We start from the raw sequence: 21,693 nt of genomic DNA, 5'->3' as shown, positions 1-21,693 counted from the left end.
CTCTGAAATGAATATTTATAAATGGGACACGAAGAAAGAATCTAAATTGCTTGTGTGATCTTGGGACATGAGATATTATGATTATTTATGCGGTTCTATGTCTTGCTTTATCAGTTCATTGTGTTGCAATCCCAGAGTGTCACAAGCTGCTCTTGAAGAAGGTTCTCTCTCAGTTAGAGGCAAAACTGCCTGGAGACGCAGTGGTGGGAGATGTGGGGACAGCAGGGCAGGAAATGGGGCAGAGGATGAGCCAACAGCCCAGCTGGAGTGTTGAGGGAAAGAGAGATGCAGGCTTGGACGGGCTGCTGACCCCTAAAAACAAAGAGTCTGTGACTTTTATCATCCTAAGGTCCCCATTTGGAGTTGTCTCAGCACACCCACTGTTGGGGAAGATGAAACAAGAGAGCCTTATCAATATGATTGTCTGGGAAAAGATTTTGAGAATATGGAAACTATAAGTGAGATTGAAATGAAAGCAAGCTTTGAGATACCTCAGTTACTGAACAACTGGAAAACAATGGTGTGGCTGCTGAAGGTGATCCCCTTTTGATGGAACAACACCCTCTGCTTGCAGACAGGCCCAAGGGGCAGAGCAGACCCTACAGCTTGGCAGAAGGGGCCCAAAGAGGAGTTTTTAGGGTTTAAAATGTAACACAGGATGGTAATGTAATGATTCTTATAGGCTGTATGTAAATGTTGTAGGATTTGTATTTTGTACTAGATTGGTTAGGGAGAATCAGAATATTCAACACAGAAGATTTATGGTATTGTAACGGGAACCTCGCTCTCTTACCCTTTTACTCTCATGCCCTTCTACTCTCTTACACTTTTGCTCCCTTATCTTTTTACTCTCTTACCCTCTCATCCTCTCTCCCCCTCTCTTCTCTCAGTCCTGCTCTCAGCTGTGCCTGGCAGCTCCCAGCAGGGCCCTGCACCCAGGCCCTTTGCAATGAACCCCAAGTTCCCAGCCCTGGCTGCAGAGATCTCTCATCTCTGTCCGTCCCGACCGTCCCACCCTGTGACCGTGTTCACAGGGGTCCCAGGATGAGGGAAGAGACGAGGATCTGACTCCATGTTTCAGAAGGAGCCAGTTGGACAAGAGCCAAAAAACAATTTATTAGAAAAATAAAAGAACAAAGAAACTAATGGCTTTTGTGGGGTGCTTTACCAGGGCCAAGAACTTCTTTCACCTGGCTCGGGTTTTCTCTGTAAAGAGTTTTGTTATTCTGCCTTTTATTAAAACTTTTCTGTTTCCAACGCTACCACAAAAGCCATCCTGCTGATTTTATGCCATCTAAGGTAGCTGAGCTATCTTGGGTGTGATACAGATCTCCAAGAGCTTATGAGACCTGGCTTGAGGAGACCATAAATCCCTCTGTCCATGGGGAGCCCCAGGCACAGCTCTCATCCCCCGGGCTCTGAGCTCTGCAGGCTCAGAGTCTCAGCAGGGCAGGGAACAGGGGGTTTGTGTTGGGCTGAGGTGCCTTCACTGGAGGAAATCCTGGTGGGAAATGCCAGGCTGGGGCTGGATTGCAGGGGAGAGCACCACCTGCTGATCCAGCACCATGGCTCCTCTGCTCTTCTCTGCCTCTCACCTGCTCCTGAACGTGCTGTGCGCTGCTGTGAAGCATCCTGAGAGCTGCACCCACAGATCAGGGAACAGAAACCTCCTCCATCCACTTCCAGAGCTTTGCAGGGGTGGCCAGCTCCTCCCTGGTGCTGGGGAAGAAAGTAGGGAATGTCTGTGTGCCTGTCCTGAGCCTGCTGGTCTGTGGCCCTTGGTGAGTAACAGGGTTAGGGTTATGAGGACAGCCAGCACAGCAGGTGCTTGTTGAAGGGTGTTCTTGCCCAGGGTGAAAATGACAACCAAAGCAGGAGCAAGGATCTGTCCCAGAGAGTGGGAGGGACTGGGAGGGTTGAAGGGAGCACCATAAACACTGGGCTGGGGGGTTTGGTGGGATGGAGGGTGAACACAATTTGTTAGTTTGGTTTCTGGGTATGAGCAGCTACAAACACTGTGGGAAGAAGGGCAGTGGTGTTAGTTTGGCAAAGTGGCCAGAATTTGGCATTCTTTTCCTCCCACAACCTCTGGGTTGTCATGCAGGTGAGAGGGACCATCAAGTGACACGGAGACCCACAGAGGCATTGCTCCATCCCTCTGGATGAAAATTACAGCATGAGGCACCCAGAGCTGCTCCTGGTGATCAGAGCAGCAGAACAACCATGCAAAGACACTGCTCTGACATTTCTTACAAAGACACTGCCCTGGCATTTCCCAAGGCTGTCCCTTTGAACCAAGGGCAGGGCTGGGTCTGAGGAGCTCAGGGCTGGGTCTGAGGATCTCAGGGCTGGGTCTGAGGAGCTCAGGGCTGGGTCTAAGGAGCTCAGGGCTGGGTCTGAGGAGCTCAGGGCTGGGTCTGAGGAGCTCAGGGCTGGGTTTCAGCATCTGGCCCATGCCACTGCTCTCCTGTTTCTGCAGGCAGCCCTGTCTCCAGTCCTGCACCACAAGGTGACGATGGCCTGGGGAAACTCCCTGAGGGGAGGAAGAGGAGGCAGTGCTGCTGGGGTGTGAAGCTGTGGCTGGGGCAGCAGCAGAGGCTGACAGCCAGGTGAGATGCAGTCAGGGATCTCTCCAGCTGCTCCCAGCCCCGTGTCTGTGTGTGCCCTGCTGAAGCATACTGTCCTGGATTGCCAAGCACATTGTCTTCTGTTTGCCATCTGTATGGCAGTTGGCTTCTGCTCAGTGGGCAGTTTGCCTTATCTCTTCCACAATCACTCCTCCCTCTGGGAGACACCTGCTGATAACAGCTACGGAATGTCCCTGCATGGCTGATAAGAACTACAGCATCCCATTGGGAGATGTGAGCCCAGAGGGAGGAGCCAAGCATTCCTGCCTGGATATAATCTGGAGGTTCTGGAACACCAGCCAAGCATTCCTGCCTGGATATAATATGAGATTCTGGAACACCAGCCAAGCATTCCTGCCTGGATAGAATCTGGAGATTCTGGAACACCAGCACGGCTTCTGCACTGGATTCCCCAGAGGAACAGCAGCTGCCTCTTGCCCTGGATCTTCAGAGGCAGAGACTGCACCTTTCTCCAGGATCCCTGTTCCAGCAGAGCCACCCCTGGCACTGCAGGAGGGCTGAGCCACAATTCCAATGGTTCTGCTGCCAGCACCCTGACCCACAGGGTGTCAGGCTGGGTTCTGACTCTGTCAGTGTTGGTTTAATTACTGCATTGTTTATTTATCTTTTTATTTTCTTCCCTATTAAAGAACTGTTATTCCTGCTCCCATTTTTTTGCCTGAATGCCCCCCCTTAATTTAAAATTTATGAAATTCAGATGGAGGGGATTTACATTTTCCATTTTAGGGGGGGCTCCTGCCTTCCTTAGCAGACACCTGTGTGTTCAAACTAAGACACATACCCTGCTATTTACTGAGGACTGGCCCTGGTGCTGTTCCCTCGCCCCTCACAGCCCTGGCTGATGAGCTTGTTGTTCACTGGAGAGAGGCACCACTCCTGTCCATGCCTGGCTCCGAGCACAGACACTCCCAGCACTGCCAGATGGTAAACACAGGGCGAGGAGAGCAGGGAGCTGCAGCTCTGCTTCCTCACAGGAAAAAAGCCTGGAGGGAGCGAGCCTGCCCTGGCCCTGCTGCTGCCTGGCTGTGGAGTTGGGAAGGGCAAGACAGAGCAGGGTCAAGGACTGAGCCCTGAGCCCCAGGGTGGCTGGGGCAGTGCAGGGTGTGGGGCTAGGAGTGTCTCCTTTAGGTTTGCACGTGCCTCCAGCCCTGTGGAAACAAATCTTACATAAACGTAGCCAGAAGCACAGCATTAATATTTAAAAAAATGACATTTAAGGTATTGGATGTGTGCTGTGCTCTCCAGCAGTGTCTCTGTGTTTGCGTGTGCGCACTCACGCTCCGGGCTTTGTTTTCCTTTTATAGTGGATTGTTGTGTGTATGTGTTTTACTCGGGGTGTTCTGTGCTATAATAAGAAGGGAGAGGGAGCAGGGAAATGCTGCTCTGTTTATACACACTGCTGTCAACAGCGATGCTGCCTCTTCCAGACTCACATCCTCCCTGAAGCTCCTGGATCCAGGCAAAGATTTCCCCCCATGATCCCAGGATCCTGCAGGACCGCCTGAGCCTCTCCTCCCATTCCCTCTCCTGGAATTTGGCCCAGGGGAGCGTGGCACAGCCCCATGCAGTGTGCAGACAAGTGGATATGTGCAGGTTCAAAGAGACAACCTTGGGAAATGTCAGGGCAGTGTTTTTGCATGGTTGTTCTGCTGCTCTGATCACCAGGAGCAGCTCTGGGTGCGTCACGCTGGGATTTTTGTCCACAGGGATGAAGCAATGCCTCTCTGCGTCCCTCCTGAGCTTCCTTGATACTTTTCCCAATGTTTTCCACCTTTGTGAGTCTTCTGAGGCTCTGGTGCAGGACTCAGCCTGAAATGTTACTGCTCACACATAATTTTATAAATCTCAGGTGTAGCACATCTCCTTCCCCTCCCCCCTGAATTTTGATGTGTTTAGGTTTTGTGGCAGGAGCATTTTTATGCCTCTTCTCATTTTTTTCCCCTGAAATATTCACTGAATTTGCCCTTTTCTCATTCTGATATGGGCCTCAAGGGACAGATCGCTCCTATCCATCTCCAGCATGCCATAACAGCCTGGGACACGCTGGAAAAGCACTGGGTCTGAATCCACCCTTTTGATATAAGTGGACATTATGCATTTTTAATAGACATGGAGCTCAGTGAAACCCTTAGTACTAGCTGAGCTGGCACAAAATTCCCAGGCAAGGAGTCTTTGGAGCTGATCTCTCCCTAGGTACCTTGCAGAAAATGAGACCAAGGACAAAAAAAGGCCACGTTCCTTTTGATTGCAGGAGCTGCTGTGTTTTGCAGGAGCAGGAGCTGCCTGGCTGTGCATGAAGGACTCTGGGCTGGCAGTCCTTGTTCATCCTGTTGTTCCACAGAGTAGGTGCAGCTTGCAGGGAGAGGCTGCTTAAAGCTCCTTCCTTCCAGCATCACCTTGGTCTGGAGGCATCATCTGCCTGCTTTGTCCAGCCCAGGCTCAGCAAAGCTCATTTCCACCTGAGGCAGGGGTGTGGAGCCCTCCAGCTCACCCCACTGCAGGAATAGGGAATGTGGGAATCCCTGTGCCTCAGAGGGCGCAGCTGGGCTTTGTCAGTGGGCCTGATCATTTGTGGGTGATGTTCGGATTTCCAAACTTCTCAGCAGAAATCTCTGCATCGCCTGGAGATGCACAGGTGAAAGCTGGAGTCTGAATGCTGTGGGTTCAAAATCAAAATATCCAGTGAAAATGGTGGGAATCCCTGGTGAAGATCCCTGAGGCTGCTCCACGCTCTGGATCCCAGATCTCTGTGTACTCCAGCTTTCCCCAGTCACCAGAATGATGGCTTTTGTTTTTGTTTTTGTTTTTTTTTTTACTTTGTTCTTCCTTTTTTGGTAAAGCATAAGTAAATCTGTCTATACCTACAGGTTTCCATGGCACTGTAACCTTACAGAGAGGGAGCAGCAGGGGAGGATCCGTGGATCTGTGCACGTCCACTGTGCAACAGGGAGAGATAAATGGGGGTACTTGGAGAGGAGTGATGTGGTTGGAAGCAGCTCAGGACAGGTGAAAGGTGCCTCATCCCCAAGCTCAGCAGTGACTTTTGGCTCAGGTTAAACTGCCCAGCTGCCATTTGGAGACACACTCACTGTGGTGCTCAGCCTGCTGAGCAGGATCAGGAGATGAGACCTTTGCTCTCCCTGTCCCCTGAAGCTCTGCCTCCTCCAAGTGATCCCCAAGGAGGAAGGGAGCATCCCTGTGGTTCTGTGCATGGATAGAGGTCACACACAGGTCCTGTCTGCCTGCTGGGCTGGGTGCAGATGTCACAGCTCAAGGGCAGCCCTAGGCACATCCAGAGCCTCCTTCCCATGGGAAAACGCTCCTGCTGCCCTTAGTCCAGTGCCAGGACCCTTGGGCAGCCCCCAGGAGGGACATGGGGGTGCTCAGTGCTTGGGTGGGGATGGCTGAGCAGGGCTGTGGGAAGGCTGGTGCTGCAGGGAAGGGCAGTGGGATGAGGTGTAAGGAGGGCTGCCCGCTGCTCCCAAAGCCTGGCTGGGCTCAGCTGGGAGCCACCAGCACGAGCATGGGCAGAGAGGAGCTGAGGGGGCTGCTCTGAAGAGCTGGAAGTGGAGCAGAGCTCTGCCTGCCACCCTAGGGGCTGGAGGGGACCCTCACACCCAGCACATGGTCACCTTCTGAGCTTCCTCTGAGCAATGCTGAGCCCTCTCCCCAGCCAGAGCCTCTCCATGCCCATGCCATGCCATGCCATGCCATGCCATCCCATCCCATGCCATCCCATCCCATGGATCCCATCCCATGCCATCCCATCCCATCCCATGGATCCCATCCCACCCCAGCTCATTTCATCCCATCCCATCCCATCCCATCCCATCCCATCCCATCCCATCCCATCCCATCCCATGCCATTCCATCCCATCCCATGGATCCCATCCCATCCCAGCTCATTTCATCCCATCCCATGGATCCCATCCCATGGATCCCATCCCATCCCATTATCCCATCCCATCCCATTATCCCATCCCATCCCATATCCCATCCCATCCCATTATCCCACCCCATTACCCCGTTATCCCATCCCCTCTCCCCCCGGTCCCGCGGCCGCAGCTCGGGCTGTGCTCAGGGTGAGCAGAGCAGATCCAGTTCCTCCCGGGGCCCTTTCCCGGCTGTGGCTGCCGCTGTCGCAGGGAGCGGTGCCCCTGCCGGAGCGGGATCAATTGGTACAGACCATTCCCAGAGCATCCCCTCCTCTGGCAGCCAGAGCTGCCGGCGCTGCTCTGGATACAAAGCAGCCACGCTCTGGCTCCTTCCTCCCGCATCCCGCTGGCCTCCTCCTCCTCCTCTTCTTCCTCCTCCTCCTCCTCCTCCTCCTCCTCCCTGTTTGCTCGCTCTCTTTCTCCCCCGAACGCCAGGCTGCAGAAGGCAGAGCTGCGAGCCGGAGCACAGCGAGGAGCTCCCCGAGGCTGCTCCTGGCCGAGGGAAACGCGGGCAGGGATGCGATGAAGCAGCGCCGTGCTTGCTGCCTGGATTAAGAAAGAAAACATTTAGAAAAAAAACCAAACACCTAAACAAAGCGAGAAAAGCACCACAAAGCCGGACGCAACAAACGAGGCGGAAAGGGGGGAGAGAAAGAGGCGGAGGTTGCTGGATGGGCGAGGAGCCGCTTTGAATCGTGCCTCTGTTCGCAGGGATTAGAGCATGAATGGGAGACGCTTCCCGGCCGCGATGGAGACAGAAGGCGGCTCCGGCTGTGCTCACAAGGTAACTCTGGCTGCCTCCCCTGGCTGCATGGCTGAGCCGAGCAGGACACACGTCCTTTAAGCCCAGGGTGTGTGTGTGGGTGCCGCGGGCAGGGCACGGCAGGGAGCAGGAGATGCTCGGAGCGGTTTTTCCCAGCCCTCCCAGCGCAGTGAGAGGACGCAGAGCGGGTCCGGGGGGCTGCGGTGCTGGAGATTCACTTTGCCTCCCCTTTGCCTGAGGACACCGAGCTGCCTTCCCCGGGGATCGCTCCAGGAGCTCCCAGCATCGCCCTCCCGACCCTGCGCTGCCCCGGGGTCCCTCGGTGGCCCCGCATCCTCCCGAGCATCCGTGCACAATTAGGGGAGGGAGGTGAGAGGCCGCCCGGAGTTGCTGTTCCCCTCCCTTGGTCATCCTCTGCCTTTTCTTAGCACAGCAGAGGGATGGGATGCAGGAGGAGGGGGAACTGAAATCGCTTTCATTCGTGCCAGCAGCGCCGGGAGCCAACTTTGAGGCTGCTTAAAGGGAAAATCTTCCCAAGTGCTGTCTTTTTCTTGGGGAAGAGGAGATGGCTGAGCAAGGCTTTGCCGTCTGAGGAGGGATGTCTGTGTTGTGGTGTGGAGTGGGAGTGGATGAAAGCCAGTGGTTGTGAGGGAGAAAGTCAGGGCTGATCAATGAAGCTGCCCACAAATTATGCTTTCCTCTCCCTGCTGGGCCTCTCTCTGACTCAGTTCCTGGGTCTCTGACCGTGAAACTCCGAATTTCTCTCAGCCAGAGCAGACAGCACAACTTCAAGCAGGGCTGGGAGGTGCCTTTAGCCAGATGTTTGGGAAAGCCCCGAGGAGAGCCCGATGTTGGCAGCTGTGGAGCCCCTCCCCAGTTATCCCCAGCGAGCAGAGCTCCTGCCTGGCCATCCCTCACTGCCTCGGGCAGGATCCTGCTGCTGCCACATCCATTTGCTCCCATTCCCCTCCTCCCCTTGCCTCCAGGGGCTGCTCGATGGCTCCTGGCACGGGGTTAGGAAGCGTTTGCTTTGATTACTGAAATAACGACGTGTCCCAGAAGTCCCCACTGGTGTGAACACATCCTGAGCCCCAGAGTGCCACCGGTCCCTGTAGGAGCCTGGATGTGCAGCAACAGTGATGCAGGAACATTCAGGGAGTTTGTGGCCCAATGTGAGGGACTGGCAGGGACTCTGGAGTCTCTTGCACTGCTCTGCACACACTTGGATTTTTTAGTGTCCCTGAGCATCCTCCTCAGTGAGTGGAGTCACCAGGATTTGGCTGGAAGGTCACAAGGGCTGGGATTTCTTGGCTTGCCTGGCAGAGATGGGACTGAAAGGGTGTGGAGAGGAAAATGGAGGCACTGGGGAAACGGTGGGGAAAATATCTTCTTTCTGTGTGAAACTCCAAACTCTGGTGTCTGTGCCAGCCTCGAGGAATGTAGATGATGTTCTGGTGAAGGAATTCAAGAATTAGGAATAATATTTCTCCCAGCAGGGTTAATTCTGTGGCAGGGGCTTTGGAAATGGCCAAAGCCAGCAGGACAGTGGCCGTTGCTATAATGGGAAGGCAGCTGATCAATAATTTTATTTTCCTGTTTGAATATTTATGGGTGTGGGGAAGGCAGAGGAAGAAACGTGCAGTCTGTGATGTTGGCTCTGGGCACGTTCCCACTCCAGCTGGATTACAAATCCCTTCCTGCACCCCTCCATGGGCATTCCTGGGGGGATCCCAGCAGTGCCCTGACAGCTTCAGAGTGCAGAACAGGGGACACAAGCCTCATGTTTGGCTTCTCTGGGTCAGAAAAGCCAGAGGGTCTCCATGAGGGTCTCCCTCAGTGCAGGAGTCCCCAAGAGAAGAGAGGGGGAGCTTTCCCACCTGGCTTCCCAAAGTTTCCTGACCCATCAGGGTGGCTCAGAGTGCACAAAGTGCCCCAAGCCTGGCAGGGGCTGTCACCCTGTCTGTGTCACAGCTGGCACAGGGCAGTGCCACCAGAGCCCAGCCAAGCTCAGCGATGCTGGATCTCCTCTTCCCTGCCCATTTGTGGTGCATCTTCCCGGGGATTCTCTGCAGTTGTGCCCCTCTGGAGGCCAGGAGGGCTCTGAGTGCCCCCAGAGTGCAGGGCTGGTGGGGTTTCAGCATCCCCAGCCCTGCTGCATCCTCCTGGCAACCCTCGGGGACATCTGGCCTAAGCTCACCAAGAATCCTTCCAGGACCAAACTGTGAGCACACGCTCCCTCCTTGGCCAGAGCCGGCTGTTCCCTGCCAAAACGCTGCTTTCTGAACCCAAATCAGGGCATCATCCGCCCCTTCAATCTCTTCCAGCCCTCTCCTGTTGCCACAGCACAAGCCGTGGGAAATGACAAGAGCTGTCTTAAAAAGGGACACCAGGGCAAACGCTGCATTTCATTTTTCAGTGGGTTTTGCAGACTTGCCTTTTGAGATGATTTTGCTCTCTCTTGCCCTTGTTCTATTTCTACTGGCTCAAAAAAAAAAAAAAAAAAAGTTGTGCAAAAAAAGCAATTTTTAGTTCGTCCAACAAAACCCAGTGGGCAGATCTGAATCCAGAGGAGGACAGGATGTGGTCCTTTCTTGCATTTCTGTGCATTTTCTCTGGCAGGGATGAGCAGTGCCAGAGGCTGCCTGGATTCCAGGGCTGCTTTTCAGCAGCATCCCTGACCTCTGGGGATGCAGCAAGCCATGGTCAGCATCTTCCTCTGTGGCCATGCCCTCAGTGGTTCCCTCACCCTCCACTTTCCCTGCAGGCCTTCATTTCCTGCCTCAAAAAGTTCCGTGGGCTGCAGCTGCAAGTTGTGTTTAGCTGGAGGAGCATTTGGGGGAGCTTTGGTGTCTTGTGTCCCGCTGTGGTCACCAGAAACTGATGCCGTGAGAAGGCTGGCCTAGAACAGAGGCTGGGCAGAGTTAAAGAATAAAGCAGGGATTTATTAAAAGGCCTCCATGGATGCACCTTGGGCAGCACAAGAGCCCAGCCAGGGCTGCACCTAAGGTGAACGAAAATGGTCCCAGAATGCACCCAAGATGAACCAAAATGGTCCCAAAATGAACCCAAGGTGAACCAAAATGGTCCCAAAATGAACCCAAGGTGAACCAAAATAGTCCCAAAATGAACCCAAGGTGAACCAAAATGGTCCCAAAATGAACCCAAGAGGAACCAAAATGGTCCCAAAATGAACCCAAGGTGAACCCAAATGGTCCCAAAATGCACGAGCGCTCCCGGGGTCTCTCCCTTGGATCAGTTCTGCTCCATTTGCATCTTGCAGTTCATTGTCCCATCCCAGCTTTAGCCCATGCAGTCCCATCCTTGTTTTTCTCTCTCCAGCCCACGGGGTTTGTGCTCCTGGGCTGAGATTTGGATCATTTGTCCTTGGTGCCCAGCTTGAGCAGGAATTGTTTTGTCTCCCTGCTCTGTGCCCAGAGCTCACCATCCCCTGATGTGAACCCAGACCCACACACTAAAGCAGCACAGAACCTGAAAAATGCAAAAGCCAAAACCTGAGGCAGCAGCTTCAACCCACTCCAAGGCAAAGCTTCTTCTGGGATCAATGTCCCTGGAAGGTGCCTCTGTGGGTCCTTTTTCTCTGGGATGTGTTTTCTGCTCATGCTCTGCCTGTGGAGATCCTGGATCAGCCACCTGCCCGTGCTTTGCTGCTGTGGTGGCAGAAGGAGTGACCCATGCCAGGGGGGCTGAAGGGTGAGGATGGACTCTCCCTTTTCCTCCTGCATTCCTTGACTTGTGTTTGGCTTGGCCATCAGGGCTGGATTCACCTCCAGGAGCTGAGGAGGGATTCTGTGAGCAGACACCATGGGGTGGGGCCCGTCATTAATCTCCATCTCCTGCTGGAGACACAAGGAGCAGCCCCAAGTGCTGGCAGTGAGTCCCTGGGGAATACATCCTGCTCCAGCTGTGCTGGGAACTCCACACCCCCAGGGAATGAGAGAGTGGGCAAAGAATTCCCAGTGCTGGGGAGCACATCCTGCTCTCTCAGTGCCCTGTCCCAGGAATTCAGCCAGTTCAGCCCTCCTCCTACCCTTATCCCTCTCCCTCTGTGGGTTTTTTGGCTGTACCAAGTGTCACTTCCCAAAAGACATTGTTCACAGGCTCAGAAAATTATTCCTGGCCAGGAATGCACTTTAAAGCACAGTTCCACACCCATTTTTCCATTCTGGAAGTGAACTCCTTCCCTCTGCATAGTTCTGAGTGGTAGTACACCTTGGAGCACACTTCCACACCCATTTTTCCATTCTGGAAGTGAGTTCCTTCCCTCTGCATAGTTCTGGGCAGTAAAACACCTTGGAGCACATTTCCATGCTCATTTTTTACCATGCTGGAAGTGAGTTCCTTCCCCTGCACAGTTCTGGGCAGCGAAACACTTTGGAGCATAATTCCACACCCATTTTTCCATCCTGGAAGTGAGGCCCTTCCCTCTGCAAAGTTCTGGGCAGGAATACACTTTAAAGCACACTCCCACACTCATTTTTTACCATGCTGGAAGTGAGCTCCTTCCCCTACACAGTTCTGGGCAGCAAAACACTTTGGAGCATAATTCCACACCCATTTTTCCCATCCTGGAAGTGAGTTCCTTCATTCTGCACAGTTCTGGGCAGTAAAACACCTTGGAGCACGCTTCCACACTCATTTTTCCATGCTGCAAGGGAATTCCTTCCCCTGCACAGCCCTGTGCAGTTGCTCTCCCTCTGTTCCTGCCCTGCCCGGGTACCACAGAGCCTTGAACCAATTTCCCAGCTGCAGTGGTGCCTCTGAAATCCCTGCAGCTCTGCTCTCCCTGTGAGCCATGGCCAACACAACACGCTGTGCCTGGCTGTGACAGCAGAATAAATAGGAAATGCTCGAGATCCCCCTCCTGCCTGCATCTGAGCTGTTTTCCTAAAGCCAGGACAAGAGCTAAGCTTCTGTCGAGGGATTTCTGTGCTGTTCTTGAAGAGCAGCGGAGAGGGAATTGAAAGCTGAGGCTCAGGAGGAGAAGCCTGCTCACCTCCAAAAAATGGGGAACCCTTTGCTTCAGTGCTCTGAAGATTGGGGTGCTGCCTTAGGTAGGTTCAGCTGTAAAGAAAAATAGGGATTTCCAGGGTGAAGCTCATCTGATCTAAAGGAATTGCCCTAAAATAGACCAAGTGGTTGTTTGCAAAGAGAATGGAGCCAGGCAGCTCTGCTGAGGGGAGCTCCCTGCTCCTGTGGCCCTGCAGGGAGCAGGAGAGGGAGGCACACTTCACTCTCTGACAGGAGACAGAGCCGTGGGATTTGTCTCAGTCTCCTTGCTGGACATCATTCCTAAATTCCCTGCAGGTTCCTCTGGAGATAAAAGGCAAAAAAAAAAAAAAACCACACCCAAAAAAAACCCCAAAAAACCCAAAACAAAACAAAAAAAAAACCCAAAAACAAAACCAAAACCAACCAAACAACAACAACAAAAAAACCAAAAAACAAACAAACAAAAAACAAACCAAAACAAAAAAAAAACACCAAAACAAAACAAAACAAACAAAAAAAAACCCCAAACCAAACTTGCTGGACATCATTCCTAAATGCCCTGCAGGTTCCTTTGCACCTGAAAGGCAAAAAAAACAAAAAACAAAAAACAAACAAAAAAAAAAACTGCAGAAAAAACCAAAACAAACAAACAAAAAAACCAAAAAAACCCCAAAAACAAAACCAAAAACCAAACAAAAACAAAACCAAAAAAACAACAACAACAAAAAAAAAAGCCAAAACTAAAAAAAGGCTACTCCAGGAGAAACACCTCAAGTCTGCCTCACCTTCCATTGAGCTGGAAAGAGCCCAGAGCAGAAGGAGGGATGCTGGGGCTGTGCTCTGCATTTCATGAATGGATGAATGTAGAGACACAAGAGGGGATTTGGAGGGGATTTGGAAGCCTGCTCCAGGATTTGTCTGGCACACAGAGCATTTATAATACTTCCAGCATTATCATAACATAATGCCAGCGTGATTTGGGGCCCACTCGGGCTCTCAGTGAATAAAGAGCAGCACTCCTGTCACCATCAGGGGGACAGGGATCTCACTAGGGATGAGTTGGGGTCCAGATTCTTGTCCTGGTGGCCCCGAGCAGGGGCTGAGATGCTCTGGAGTGCTGCTGTGAGGGACTGGGGCTGCTGGAGGGTGTCAGTGTGACAGTGGGTGGGTCTGGGGTTTGCTGGGTCCCCCAGGTGCTGGTGATGGGGAGAGATGGGGAGACTGACTTGGGGATCAGAATCTGATTTTATTGTGGGTCACCCTGGTTTTTTAAGATTTTCTAAGCCTTCTGCTGTTGACATTCTTGTAGTGAACTTTCTCACACACTTTCTGTAAGTAACTCATTGTTTTGCATTCCTTTATGGAAGAGGAGAGAGTTGATGGACTGTTGGTTCAACCAGTGGCATTGGAGAGGTGGCACTGTCATCCTCCAATCCACTGTCACTTTTAGAAGACTGTAAATGTTGGAGTCAGAAAATAAACTGCCCTTTTTTCCTCACCTTGAGAACGGTGGTGAGCTCGTGTTCTTTTGTGTCCTGTAGCGACAATTGTGGGATACAAACCCTCATGTACTATTTCAGGGAGAGTAGTAACATGTACCACAATGATTAGGTTAAAATCCCATACACAAACTTATGCATACCTTGCTTGCAGAGTTTAATGGCATTTTCTTTTTCCAGTAAACCCGTTGGATTGAATCTTCTTGCAAAGCAGATCTAATTTTCAAAGTTCCCTTTGCTTTTGCCAAGGCATCCTGTTATCAAATCTCTGATGTTAACCAGGTCCAAAGTCCATAATCTGTCTTGTGTCCCCCAACATTCCAGCACCCAGATGAAGGAAGGAATGATGAATCTGACTCCATGTACTCAGATAGCTAATTTATTATTTTATGATACTATAGTATATAAAAAAAATGCTAAACTATACTAAAGAATGCAGAAAGGATACAGACAGAAGGCGAGAAAGAATAATAAGAAGAACTCGTGACTCTTTTATAGATAAGATACAATAAACAACCTTGAGACTGAGAAATGAAGAGCTCTGACTCTTTCTTCAAGCACCAGGCTGGGAAAAGAGACTTTTGAACTTTTCTTGGGGTCACTGTGAGCAGCAGAGATCCCAACATTTGGGGAGTGGGCAGGAGCTGAGGGACCCTGAGGGACATTGGGCAGTGATGAGGCAGAGCTGCTCCTCCTGTCCATCACAGAATAACCACAAATCCCCCAAAAATGAGGGATCCAAGCCAGAGCAGACCCCCTCTCCTCTCCCTGAGCTCAGGCTGGGACGGGAGCAGCCAACAGAAGGGATTTTGTCAGGCTGGGTGCAGTACCTGGAGAACTGGTTTGGCTCATGAATAACTTGATATTTGTCCTGAATAATAGATGCACGTGATGGCTGCTGAGAGGCAGGGCTGGGAGGGGGCTGGGTGCCTGAGGGAGGGAGGGAGGGAGGCACAGGGATGAGGCGGCCATGGGCTGAGCTGGGGGCAGGAAAAGGGGCAGAGGGGACCTTTGGGTGTGAATGGGTGTGGCTGAGGCAGAGAGGGGGCTTGGCTGGTGGTTTTGTGTCCTCTGCAGTCAGCAGGAGTATATAAGTGTGTATTTATATAAAAATATATTATATAGTGTATATATATTGTATATATGTATATATATTATATTCTATAATTACATTATATATGCATTACATTATATTACATTATATATACATTCAATATAAAAATATATATTTTTATATATAGATTGTGTATAAAAATATATATTTTTGTATGTAGATCGTGTATAAAAATATATTTTTTTATATAAAGAGTATATAATATTGTATATTATATACATTATATATGTACACATATATACATGTGCTAAACATATATATATGTATTATATTAATAATACATACATAACAGGTATTATTATATGTACTACATATATGTAGTACATGATATATGTATTATATTATATTATATATGTATTATATATGTATTATATACATATTATATATATATTATATATTATTAGTGCAATACAGCACTGCCCAGCTTGGGCTCTGGGGCTGGGGAGGGTGAATATTTGTAATTTGCAGCTTTTAAAAAAATTCTAGTTAATGATTTAAATTTTTATTTTTAAAATGTTTGCGAATATTTGCCATTTCTCTGCCTCCAAGAGGGGCTTCCTTGGCTGTGTCCATGGCAGGAGAGCAATGGGTGCTGTGGATAAATCCCAGCACGGTTTGTGCTGTGGGTCAGGACAAACGGGGCAGGTTTGGGAGAGCCCAGAGGCTGGAGCTGAGGGCTGTGGGGGTTTTTGGGAGTTCCTGGCAGTGCTCAGACCAGCAGGGTGCTGTGACAGGCAGCCTCTCCCTTCCTTGAGAGACAGCTTTCACCTGACTTTCTAGTGGCACGCTCTGCTTCTAATTTGGGAGAGAGGGAAGGATAATCTGGCACAAGGCTGCCACCTCTGAGAGGCTGCCAGGCACTCTGTGGCACTGTCTGCCTGCTCCCTGCAGCCTGGGATGCAGGAATGCTCCTTCCCTCCTGCCACACCTGGCTCCTGAGGAGGATGCAGGGCTCAGGAGAGGCTGCCCTGGGTGGTGTGGGCTGCTAGGGACAGCTCAGGATTTATTCAGATGGGCTCTGATCCACTTGGATGGACAGCAGCTGGTTAAGGAGATTGGAGCCACACAAGTCACTGCTGATGAATAATTCTGCCAGTGTCTTTCTTATAATAGTGTCACATTCAGCAGGCATGACTCGGACATATTCATCTTCCCAGAGTGTGCAGCTCCTGGAGTGACCTTCTGTGAGGCTTTGGAAGTGTTGTCTTCTGTTTGTCACACCAAGGAGCATCAGTCCTGACATGATTTTTAGCAGAGACAAAAAATTACAAGTGCTGAAATGGGGAGTATTGAAAAGAGGGGTTGGAAGCTGTGTGAAAAAGGATAATTCTGAGAGCACAGCTCACTCCTGGGTGGGCCAGTTTGAAGCCTCATCTCCCTTGGAGTTAGTTATTCTAAGTTATTAGTTCCTTTAACTCTAAATTCTCCCAAGTGCAAGCAGCCAGAGTTCAGAGAGGAGCACAGAGAAGGGGCCTGGCAGGCACAGCTGTGAATAAACCCACTGTGAGATGAATCCCCAGCAGCAAAGGGGGATCTGCCTGGATTCTGCAGGTGGAAATTGTGTCTCTGCCTCCAGCCTGGCAGGCTGGCCTCAGGAAAGAGGAAAAATGGCAATAAAAGGTGCCTTTCTATAAATAAAGCCCAATTTCTGCCCTTTGTGGAGGCTGTGGCATTGAGAGGACGCAGGAATTGCTGTCAGGTGCTGGGCTCAGGGAAATGCTGCACACCACAAATCCATCCCTGTTTTGGGGGTTTGGGGAGTTTTGTACTGGCAGAACACGTGTGGGAGGGAAGCAGGGGGACCTGAGCTCTGTCCCTTGGCTTTGGGAAATGTGACAGCTGTGAAGCTGCTGGTGGCAAAGGATTGGTGGCAATCCCCTGAAGGTGTCACCCCACACGTGCACCTCCTTCCTTCCAGCCATTTGTCTCCTGAAAATGCTGCCAGCACTGTTTCTGCCCTGTTTGTCTTGTTCCAGAAGGCTCTAAAGGCAAGAGGCTCAGAGTTAATAAATAACTCACCTGAGGGCCTGGGTTATCCCAGGGCAGAGCAGGGTGGGATCTGGGTTATCCCTGCACTGGGTTATCCCAGGGCAGAGCAGGGTGGGAGCCCTGCAGGGTGGGAGCCAGGCTGGGCACAGAGCCTGGGGGGTGGGAAGGGATCAGCCTGTGGAGTGGGGAACAGTCCCAAATGTGGGATGAGATCAGCCTGTGGAGTGGGGAACAATTCCCATTTGTGATGGGATCAGCCTGTGGAGTGGGGAACAATCCCAAAGTGGGAGATGGGATCAGCCTGTGGAGTGGGGAACAATCCCAAAGTGGGAGATGGGATCAGCCTGTGGAGTGGGGAACAATTCCCATTTGTGATGGGATCAGCCTGTGGAGTGGGGAACAATCCCAAATGTGGGAGATGGGATCAGCCTGTGGAGTGGGGAACAATCCCAGTGTGGGATGGGATCAGCCTGTGGAGTGGGGAACAATCCCAAATGTGTGGGAGATGGGATCAGCACCTGCCCCCTCTGCTGCTCCTGCTGTGGGACACCTTCAGCTTTAAAGCTTGGAGTGCTTCCCAAAGCTGTGCTACACTGGGGGGATGTGGGAAAAAGGGATCAGGGAGTGCAGGGAATCCTGTTCCAGAGGCAGGATGGGAATCAATGGCTTCACTCTGTGCTGAGAACCAGCACAGGCAGAGAGGCTGAGACAGAAAATCCTCTTTTTTGTCAGCATGACAGCAACTGGGTGGACCAGGAGTGCCCAGATGTCCTCCCTGATGTGCCACATCCCCATTTTCACAGCCTGCATTTCCCAGGAGCCCCAGTCCCTGGAGCAGCAGTGGCCCCATGCAGCACCTTCAGAGCCCATGCAGCTCTGCTTCCTCCCTCTCTGTCTCAACCATCATTTCTGTTCTGGCTCATTATCAACTGAGTCAATGAGTTTAGTAACTCATGTTTTTAAAGATTAGTCATCTATAGGAATGACATTTGAAAGACTGACAGCTCCAATCAAATCACAAGGGCTGCTCTTGTGCTTGAAGTTGTTTAATTAAAATAAAAAAAAGGTAAAATCAACCTGACTAATTACGTGTGGTACCCTGAGATGCAGCTGAGGGAAGAACAGACGTGGTCCTAGGAAGGAAGGAGCTGCCAGGGTGCTTGGGTGTGGGCTGGGCAGGCCTGAAGGGAGTGAGCTGGAGCTCTGTGGATGTTCCCTTAGCCCTGCTCCCTCCTTGGGCTGGGCCTGATCTCTGCCAGGCAGGGCTGGTGACAGTGGTAATAATAATAATAACAACGCTGTGATTTGCCTGGTTGATTTGAGATGTGCCATAATTACTGTGTGATTACAATATTCTTAGAGCAGGGCTCACAAACCCCCCCAGCTCCTCAGAGCTCCCCAAGGGCTCATCTGGCACCTCACCTTGCAAGCAAAGCCTGCACGGGAGGCTGGGGGGTGTCACTGGGATATTTTATGAAAAATCCCTTTGCCAGGATTTCTTCTCCTGGGAAGATGAGGAGCCTCAGCTTCTCCATGTTTTGCTCTTCTGGAATGTGATTTGGAGAATTGCTTACTCTGCATGTGAATTGTTTTGAATTAATGATCAATCACAGCCAGCTGTGTCAGACTCTGGTCAGTCACAAGTTTTTCTTATTCATTCTTGTTTAGCCTTCTGATGTCTCCTTTCTCTTTCTTTAGTATAGTTTTAGTATAGCATTTTCATATAATATAATATAATATAATATAATATAATATAATATAATATAATATAATATAATATAATATAATATAATATAATATAATATAATATAATATAATATAATCAGCCTTCTGAGAACTTAGGGTCAGATTCTCATCTCTGACCTCGTCCTGGGGACCCCACAACACGCCAATATCTGGGTGTCCCTCAGGCAGCTCTGGCTGTGCCAGGTGAGGGCTGTGTGCCCTCAGCCACCTGTAGATCAGAGTTCCCTGCTTCTGAGACTCTCTGGGGGAGTATTTGGTAGCAGGATGGTGCTTGGCCAAGCAGGACAAGCTTTTCCAAGGGCTGAGGATGCTCCTGGGAATGGCAGGGGCTGGGCAGTGGCACCTGGGGATGCTTTTCTTCCTGTGACAACCTCGTGCCCACTGAAGTATGAGGTGTGCAATTCTCAGCTTCATTCTGTCCCCAGCTTCTGCTTTGATGCCTTTTGGGGCTTCTAAAACAGAGGCCAGACAAAATAAAGAGAATAAAAAGCAGATCTATTTATTGAAGGGCCTTCAGGTACATTTAGGGCAGACAAAACCCACCCAAAATGGACAATGGGTCACAGGTTTCACACTTTTATAACTTTGGTCCATTTGCATTTTGGGGGTGAATCTGTCAATTCCAGCTTCAGCTGATGAAGTCATTGACCCCAAGTTTGCTGCCCCCAAGTCCCTTTTGTTCCCATCTCTGGGGCCTGAGGCAGTGAGGTGTCCTTGATTGCCAGGCCTGGAGAGGAATTGTTGTGTCTGCCCCAAATGGGGAAGCAGCAGCTCCCACTGTGTGTGGAGTTCAGAGTCCTACACTAAAGAACTGCAGGGTTACAAATATGTGAAAATATAAAAGCTCAAATCCTAAGGCACCAGTTTGGCTCCTCCATTTCTCATTCAGAAGATCTGGATAGGCTTGGACTTTGAGTGACTCTAAATTCAGGAGAAATTACCTTTTCCAGGCCATAGGATTGGGCTCTGCCAGCATTGGTGCCTCTGCCATCACTGTGCTGAGCCCCTGAGCTCCCTGAGCCATGAAATTCCTGGCCAAAATTGGGCAGCTATTTCCATCTCACCTCCAGAGCAGGCTGAGGTGAGCTGAGCCAAAATAACTCAGCCACAGGGAAGGCAGAGTCAGCACCAGGCTGGGGTTGGAAGCTGGACAAGCCTGAACATTCATCCTGTGCCTTTCCCTCTGAGAGCAAAATCCCATTTCCTCAGGCAGGGCTGGAACAGCTCTGGGTTTATTGGATTGGCGCAGGGGGATTTGTGCTGGTGGAAGAGAAGGAATGGTTCCCTGCCAAACACCTCTCACATGGAATGGGCCAGGTTATCCTGGGGATGCCTTGAGAAGGCTGAGTTAGAACAGAGGCTGGGCAGAGTTAAAGAATAAAGCAGGGATTTATTAAAAAGCCTCAAAGGATCCACCTTGGGCAGCACAAGAGCCCAGCCAGGGCTGCACCCAAGAGGAACCAAAATGGTCCCAAAATGAACCCAAGAGGAACCAAAATGGTCCTAGAATGAACCCAAGATGAACGAAAATGGTCCCAAAATGGTCCCAAGATGAACCAAAATGGTCCCAAAATGAACCCAAGAGGAACCAAAATGGTCCCAAAATGAACCCAAGAGGAACCAAAATGGTCCCAAAATGAACCCAAGATGAACCCAAATGGTCCCAAAATGGTCCCAAGATGAACCAAAATGGCCCCAAAATGAACCCAAGATGAACCAAAATGGTCCCAAAATGAACCCAAGATGAACCCAAATGGTCCCAAATGCACGAGCACTCCCGGGGTCTCTCCCTTGGATCAGTTCTGCTCCATTTGCATCTTGCAGTTCATTGTCCCATTCCAGCTCCAGCCCATGCAGTCCCATCCTTGTTTTTCTCTCTCCAGCCCACGGTGTTTGTGCTCCTGGGCTGAGATTTGGATCATTTGTCCTTGGTGCCCAGCTGGAGCAGGAATTGTTTTGTCTCCCTGCTCTGTGCCCAGAGCTCAGCATCCCCTGATGTGAACCCAGCCCCACACACTAAAGCAGCACAGAACCTGAAAGATAGAAAAGCCAAACCTGAGGCATCACTGACATGTCAAAGGCTCCCAGGCAGGCAGAATTTCATATTCCCTGGGGAGAGAGCTGGTGAGCAAAGGATGATGAGAGCCCCTTGTGGAGCCCTTGTGCTTCTTTGAGCAGGCCCAGCAGGCTCAGAATTTGGGCAGGGAGCAAAAATCCCCACAGGAGACCATTTAAAAATGACCTTCCAAGCAGGGTGTGTAGGTTTGTGGCTGCACTAATGGACTGCAGGACTGCAAGCACCAATTGATTGTGCTGCAAGCTGCTGAATTACAGTTAGGAATCAGCTTAATCATGCCAGATCCCCCCCTCACTTCCCTTTCCACGCTATGGCATCAAAGAATCAATGTTAATTCCTCAGTCCCATTAGTGACTCCTGTGTGGGCACCCAGCACTGAACAGGGATCAGGATTTGAGCCTCATCCCTTTAAAGGAGCCATCTAACAGGGATGGGAGCTGGGAATTTTCTCTCTAAGCTGATGGAGTGGCTGATTTCCTGTCCAGCTGCTGAGCTGGGAGCTCTGAGTGCCACTCTGAGCTCTGCTGGAGTTTCCTGAAAGGCCACGGGAGTGAAAACCTGCTGGAAATATTCCTGTTGGTGCCTTTTTGGGCTACCTAAAACAGAGGCCAGACAAAATTAAGGGAATAAAAAGGGCTTTCAGGTACATTTAGGGCAGACAAAACCCACCCAAAAATGGACAATGGGTCACAGGTTTCACATTTTTATAAGTTTGGTCCATTTGCATTTTGGGGGTGAATCTGCCAATTCCAGCTTCAGCTGATGAAGTCATTGACCCCAAGTTTGCTGCCCCCAAGTCCCTTTTGTTCCCATCTCTGGGGCCTGAGGCAGTGAGGTGTCCTTGATTGCCAGGCCTGGAGAGGAATTGTTGTGTCTGCCCCAAATGGGGAAGCAGCAGCTCCCACTGTGTGT

General features: G+C 50.8%; 1 protein-coding gene across 1 annotated transcript in view; it reads left to right on the top strand.

Annotated features, from left to right (window-relative positions):
- Positions 1 to 7,188: 7,188 nt before the first annotated feature.
- B3GAT1 (beta-1,3-glucuronyltransferase 1) overlaps positions 7,189 to 21,693 on the top strand; it is a 44,636-nt gene continuing 30,131 nt past the window's right edge. Inside the window, exon 1 of the mRNA XM_066564459.1 lies at positions 7,189 to 7,367. The gene's annotated coding sequence lies outside the window, so the exon portion shown is untranslated. The remainder of the gene's footprint in view (positions 7,368 to 21,693) is intronic.

Source organism: Molothrus aeneus, chromosome 22, assembly GCF_037042795.1.
Source record: "Molothrus aeneus isolate 106 chromosome 22, BPBGC_Maene_1.0, whole genome shotgun sequence".
In the NCBI taxonomy this organism is placed as follows: Eukaryota; Metazoa; Chordata; class Aves; order Passeriformes; family Icteridae; genus Molothrus; species Molothrus aeneus.
This window is presented reverse-complemented; position numbering and strand designations above follow the sequence as displayed.